Source organism: Nicotiana sylvestris, chromosome 4 (genome assembly GCF_000393655.2).
Source record: "Nicotiana sylvestris chromosome 4, ASM39365v2, whole genome shotgun sequence".
Lineage (NCBI taxonomy): Eukaryota > Viridiplantae > Streptophyta > Magnoliopsida > Solanales > Solanaceae > Nicotiana > Nicotiana sylvestris.
Genome location: NC_091060.1, coordinates 180,496,879 through 180,504,395, shown reverse-complemented (window position 1 = coordinate 180,504,395; position 7,517 = coordinate 180,496,879).

The following is a 7,517-nucleotide window of genomic DNA, read 5'->3' as shown; positions in this document are numbered from 1 at the left end:
GCTCATTGAGTTGTTCAACATGAAGATTTGCCGCAACATCCCATTCCAAATTCAACTTCCTCAAAGCCCACATGGCCTTGTGCCCTAACTCAACCGGAAGATGAAAAGATTTTCCAAACACTAACCGATACGGAGACATACCAATTGGAGTTTTGTAAGCCGTCTGATAAGCCCATAGAGCGTTATCCAACTTTTTCGTCCAATCGGTCCTATTAGCATTGACAGTTTTTGACAAGATGCTCTTAATTTCTCTGTTGGAGACTTCCACTTGACCAATAGCTTAAGGATGATAAGGGGTAGAAAAATTATGATTGACACTGTACTTGGAAAGCAACGTGTCGAAATCCTTGTTGCAAAAGTGAGACCCCCCATCACTAATAATCGCACGAGGAGTGCCAAACCTTGTGAAGATGCTCTTTTTAAGAAATGTCACAACACTTCGGGCTTCATTATTAGGCAAAACCACAACTTCAACCCATTTTGAGACATAGTCAACCGCCACGAGAATGTAAGTATTCTCACAAGAGCTAACAAATGGACCCATGAAATCGACGCCCCAAACATCAAAGATATCCACTTCTAGAATCGTATTGAGAGGTATCTTATCCCTTTTTGAAATTTCGCTCGCTCTTTGGCACTCATCACACCTCTTCACCACATCGCCCACATCTTTGAACACGGTGGGCCAATAGAATCCACAACTAAGAACTTTCAAGGCAGTCCTCCCCCCCACCATGATGGCCACCATAGGGTGAAGAATGGCAAGCCTCCAAGATACTCAATTGTTCTTCCTCCGGGACACATCTACGAATCACACCATCCGTGCAAATCTTGAACAAGTATGTCTCACCCCAATAGAAATTCAAACTATCCCACTTGAGCTTCTTCCTTTGGTTAGAAGAGAGCTCACACGGGATTATTCCGGTCACAAGGTAATTGGCAACATCAGCAAACCATGGCATATCCTTCATTGACACCGAAAGGAGTTGTTCATCGAGAAATGAATCATTGATCTCAAGGCCGTCACATGGCCTCCCCCCTCCTCCAAATGGGACAAGTGGTCTGCCACTTGATTCTCACTACCCTTTTGGTTAACAATTTCTAGATCAAACTCTTGAAGAAGTAACACTCATCTCATCAATCTCGCCTTAGAGTCTTTCTTGGTCATCAAATACCTAAGGGCAGCATGATCGGTGTGCACTATAACTTTGGCTCCCATAAGGTAAGGTTGAAACTTTTCCATAGCAAACATAATAGCCAATAACTCTTTCTCCGTGACTGTATAGTTCCTTTGAGCCTCATTCATGGTCTTGCTTGCGTAGTACACCGGATGAAACATTTTGTTGATTCTTTGGCCCAAAACATCCCCAACCGCAATGTCACTAGCATCACACATGAGCTCAAAAGGCAAGCTCCAATTCGGTGCGGTAGTGATGGGGGTAGAAGTCAACTTGAGCTTGAGAAGCTCGAATGCTTGCATACAACTCTCATCGAACAAGAACTTTGCATCTTTCTCTAGCAATTTGCACAAAAAGTGTACCACTTTGAAAAAATCTTTTATGAACCTCCGGTAAAAACCCACGTGCCCAAGAAAACTCCTCACCCCTTTGACAGAAATAGGGGGAGGAAGCCTTGAAATCACCTCTATCTTGGCTTTGTCAACCTCAATTCCTCACTTCGAGATTTTGTGACCCAACACTATACCCTCTTCAACCATGAAATGGCATTTTTCCCAATTGAGTACGAGGTTTATGTCTTCACACCGGGCCAATACTCTATCCAAATTTGTTAGACACTCATCAAAAGAATCCCCAACCATGCTGAAATCATTCATGAAAACCTCCAAGATATCTTCCACCATGTCAGTGAAAATAGCCATCATGCAACGTTGGAAGGTTGCCGGAGCATTACACAATCCGAACGACATTCGAGAGAAAGCGAATGTGTCATAAGGACATGTAAAAGTTGTATTCTCTTGGTCCTCTGGGGCAATTAAAATTTGATTGTACCCTGAGTAACCATCCAAGAAGCAATAGAAAGCATGCCCCGCAAGACGATCTAGCATTTGGTCAAGGAATGGCAATGGAAAATGATCTTTTCGGGTCACCTTGTTTAGCTTCCGGCAATCCATACATACTCTCCACCCGGTGACCGTGCGAGTAGGGATGAGTTCATTGTTGTCATTGGTCACCACAGTCATACCACCTTTCTTTGGCATACATTGCACCGGAGAAGTCCAAGAACTGTCAGAAATAGGATAAACCACACCGGCGTCTAACCACTTGATAACCTCTTTCTTCACCACTTCTTGCATCACCTCATTTAATCTTCTTTGATGTTCCAAGGATGGCTTTGCATCCTCCTCCAAGATGATTTTGTGCATGCAAAATGCGGGACTTATTCCCCGAATGTAAGCTAGAGTCCATCCAATTGCCCTTTTTTGCTTTTGAAGCACCGCCAAAGTGGCATCAACCTGCATGTTAGTAAGGCAAGAAGAAAGAATAACTGGTAAAGTAGCATTTGAACCTAAGAATTCATACCTGAGGTGTGGAGGAAGTGGCTTCAACTCTAACACCGGTGGCTCCTCAATTGATGGCTTTGTTGGTGGAGTTTTCCGATTTTCAAGATCCAAAGATAGCTTCCGCGGCTCATAAGAATAAGAGCCCATCCCATGTAGGGCATTGACACATTCCACTCTACTAGCATCATCATTGACATCCATGTTCAAGAGCACTGCTTCAAGAGGATCTTCCACGTTGATCATAGCACTGGTATCATCCACAATAACTGTTGTGACAAGGTCTACAAATGAGCACACCTCGGTGCTATTGGGCTGCTTTATAGATTTGCAAACGTGGAAAATGGCCTTTTCATCTCCCACTCGAAAAGTGAGCTCACCTGCTTCAACATCAACCAATGCCTTCCCCGTTGCAAGGAAAGGTCTACCCAAGATAATAGGAATCTCATAGTCCACCTCATAATCCAAAATCACAAAGTCGGCCGACAATATGAATTTGTCCACCCGGACAAGCACATCATCAATAATGCCCAAAGGTTGCTTCATCCATTGATCCACCATTTGAAGTCTCATTGAAGTTGGCTTAGGTTGCCCGATACCCAAAGTTTTGAAAACCAAGTAGGGCATCAAATTGATACTAGCTCCCAAGTCACAAAGAGCTTTGGCAAAATCTGCACTTCCAATGGTGCAAGGAATGGTGAAAGCAACGGGATTTTCAAGCTTCGGGGCCATTGAATGCACTATAGCACTAACTTGGTGAGTCATCTTTATAGTTTCACAGTCCATAGAATGCTTATTTGTAACCAAGTCCTTCATGAATTTTGCATAACCCGTCATTTGTTCAAGTGCCTCCGCCAGAGGCACATTAATAGATAAGATCTTCATCATGTCAATGAACTTTTTAAACTAATTATCATTCTTCTGCTTTGCGAGCCTTTGAGGATAAGGTGGAGGTGACCTTGGCAGAGGAGCCTTGGCTTTTGGCACAACCAGCTCGGGCATGTCAATCACGTGTTCCCTAGATGGGTTCACGGCATCTTGGGTTTCTACCTCAGCCTCACCAATATCAATCATCACATCATTGTTCACATTCTCTTCAACCACATCTTCAACAATCAAAGGTATATCATCATCCCGCAACTCAACATCTTCATCCACAACTTGCTTTTCCTTTAAGGCATTCACATCATCACCTCTCCCACTTCTTGTTGTAACCGCCATCACATGATTGTTATTTCCACCCTTTCGGGTTCACTACCGTATCACTTGGTAGAGCACCCTTCGGGCGAGTATTCAATGACTGTGAGATTTTGCCTAATTGCACCTCCAAGTTTCGGATAGAGGTATTGTGAGAAGCTAATTGTGCATCCGAATCCGCATTCCTCTTCATCATCTGCTCAAACATCATTTGAATTCTACCCATATCATTGCCAGAGAAACTAGGACCTTGAGAAGGGAAAGGGAGTGGATTGTTCGGTTGTTGGTACATTGGGGGCCTTTGAAAGCCTTGCCCCTAGTTGCCTTGGTTTCCATTATTGTTCCACCCGCCTTGATTGTTGTTGTTGCCCTAGTTGTTGTTATTTCCATTCCAGTTGCCTTGGTTGTTGTTCTGATTGCCCCAATTGTTGTTTTGGTTGTTGTTCCAATTGCCACCACTTTGTTGTTGATTGCCCCAATTTCCTTGGGGTCACCATTGTTGGTTTGAAGAGTTGCCTCTATTGCCTTGATAGTTGTTGACATATTGTACCTCCTACACTTTGGTCATCATAACCATCATTTTGACACCCATCATATTCATCAACAAATTGCTCAGAATTTCCTTGATTTTGTTGACTCTTTTGCCTTCTCTTGTTGACAAGCATAATAACACCCTTCACGGCATTCATTTGGCGAGGATTCTGAACTTGTTGCAATTGTGCCTTAGCCAATTGATTCATCGTAGTGGTAAGTTCAGCTATCGCTTGCCCGTGATCATGTAATTCCTTGTGCAAATGGATAACCGTAAGGTCACCTTGAGGCACATTTGCTCTACTACATGCTTAAGAAGTGTCCGCCATTTCATCAAGTACATCACATGCCTCCTCATAAGAAAGTTTCATAAAATTGCCCCCAGCCAATTGGTTAACAATGCATTGATTTGTAGTATTTGTGCCCCAATAGAAGGTTTATTGTATCATGGCCTCAGTCACATCATTATTTGGGCACTCCTTCACCATCGTTCTATACCGCTCACAAATCTCATGCAAAGGTTCTGTTGGCTCTTGCTTGAAGGCTAATATTTCATCTCGAAGTGATGCCATATGACTAGGAGAGAAGAATTTGGCAATAAACTTATCCGCCAACTCATCCCAAGTTGTGATGGAATGGTTGGGGAGTCTATCGAGCCAATCCAATGCCTTTCCCCGAAGTGAAAATGGGAAAAGTCTCAATCTCAATGCATCCTCGAACACATTTGTCTATTTGCTCCCCCAGCATGTATCTACGAACCCCTTGAGATGTTTGTAGGCATTTTGATTTGCAGCGCTCGTGAAGTACCAACGCTGCTCAAGTAAGGTCAACATCACATTGGTTATCTGAAAGTTGCCCGCCTGGATTCGGGGTGGGACAATAGCACTTGTGTAGCCCTGGTTCTTTAATACTCTAGGAGCCACTCTTGGAGGAACCGGGGGAGGGTTTGGAATATTGTCATTTGGATTAGCATTGGCATTCCGGCCTCTCCGTTGACCTTGAGGTGCAAGAGTCACCTCATCTTGCTCAAGATCATCTACCTCCTCCCTCGCTATCACGTTTCCAAGAGGATCATTAGCGTTGTTTAAAGTCATGTTGGTACCTGAGTAATGACACAAACAAGTAAGTAACAAAGAAGGAAAAAAGAACAATACACAAAACTAACTAAATAGATAGCCAAAACCGTTAGCTCCCCGGCAACGGTGCCAAAAAGTGATCGCTACCAACTCCACACTACTAAAAGGTAGGAAGAGAGGGTCGCAATAGCTTTTACCCGATATGAGGATTGGGATCGATTTTCACAGGGAGCTAGGAATAGAGTTGAGTATCTATCTAGACTATAGTTGTGTATTTGTCCTAATGCTTCCATACATTTTTTGTTTTTTGATTATAAACTGCTGTTATCAAGCTATAATTGAAACTAGATTATGCTAAGAGACAATTGCTAAGTTGTATCTAATGGGAAGAAAGGCACTAGGGTCGTGACATTACCTAGGTGGCTAATTGACGGGTAGATGTTACTAAGGTTCGATTGACATAATTGGGGCTTATGCTATAACTGTTGCACAATTTTACCCACTCTCACACCTCTCGGTGTAGAGAGTGATTTTGCTCAATTGACTCTCTCGAGACCAAACGGGTAGGCAAATTAGCTCAAGCAACTAGGGTTCAAGTTGGGTAATTACTCTCTCGAGGTTTAACCCTTTAATTGGGACTATCAATTCTTTTGAGTCCATCCCAATTCCTTGTTGGGTCAATTTTGGAAACTTAGGCTCTCTTTCTCAAGAAGAGCCAAGTCAACTTAGCACAAACCAGTGTTTGCAACCACCAATTCATAGATTAAACCATAAAATTGACCCAAATAACAAACACCCATAGTCAATCTAACAATAGATGGCAACACCCATCAATTACCCACACTAGGGTTGAGCCACAACCCTAGCTAATGGGTTTAGCTACTCATGCTTGAAGGAGAAAATAGAGAAATAGATGAAAAACAAGGCATATTAATTAAATGCTAAATTAAAATACAAGAATCTATCGTTAATTTGAAGCTACGATGCCAAAATGGCTACAGATGAAGTTCCCACGAGCGCAACTAAGTTTTGGATATATCTAATTACCTAAAAATGGTAAAATGTTCTATTTATACTAGGCTGGAAAAACTAGACAAAAATACCCTTGCGGGGTCAGCGTGGGCCGCATAAAATGGATCGCGACCGCGCTAGGCTCTTGGACTTCAATTTTGAGCTCTCTGACTTGGGCTCCGCAGACCGCGTAGAATGGACAGCGGCCGCGGAGGCAGCTGTCGCGGTCCGCACAACCATGACTGCGGACCGCATTGGCATTTTCCATCTCTCTAAATATCTCTTCCGCGGATCGCACAAAAAGGTAGTACGGTCGCGGAACCTTTACCGCGCACCGCACAATGTGTACCGCGGACGCATTGCTTGAAGCCTGGTTTTTTGTCATCTCTCTGAATCTCTCTTCCGCGAACCACACAAAAAGCAGTGCGGCCAAAGAACCTTCACCGCGGACCGCGCAATGTGGACTGCGGCCTCGTTGCATGAAGTCTAGTTTTGCCATCTCTCTGAATCACCTAATGTGGTCGCATTCGACTTTGTGCGGTCTGCACTAGGCCTGTTTGCCCTCAGTTTACTTTGTCTTTGATACTTGAGCAGGTTTCACTCTTTTTGAGCCGATCTTTGACATTTCGTCACTTTGTCGATCAAACCTGCAATCAAGCACAACTTATGAGCCTTTTGGGACTATTTTGTAACAATTTATAATCAAAGCATAGGCAAGAAGAAGCATGAAACTCGTTAAAATCCCTACTTATCAATACACATCCTTAATGTCATGATACTTCTTCGTCGACCCAGGGTGAATATAGTACCACGAATAATGTGCCTCTGATATAATCATGTCTCGTAGCCTGCTACATATAGGACACACAAACGACCAATGTATCTGAGAACCCCATCTCCCTTGAGTTCTAACAACGGCTTCTTCTGCTACGGAACTCGCTCTCTCAACTCGACCAACTCTAGGTCCTCGTACTGCCTCTCCTTTATTTCAGCTATGAGAGACGATTTTGCAATATTTTGGAGTACAACTCCACCATTGACATATTCTCCTAATCGAACCCTCAAACAAGCCAATTGATCAATCTCTCTAGTTAATTGTCTTTTTTCGGCCTCTACATGTGCTAAGCTACCTATAGATCAGCGACTTAAGGGATCTGCTACAATATTAGCTTTCCCTGGATGGT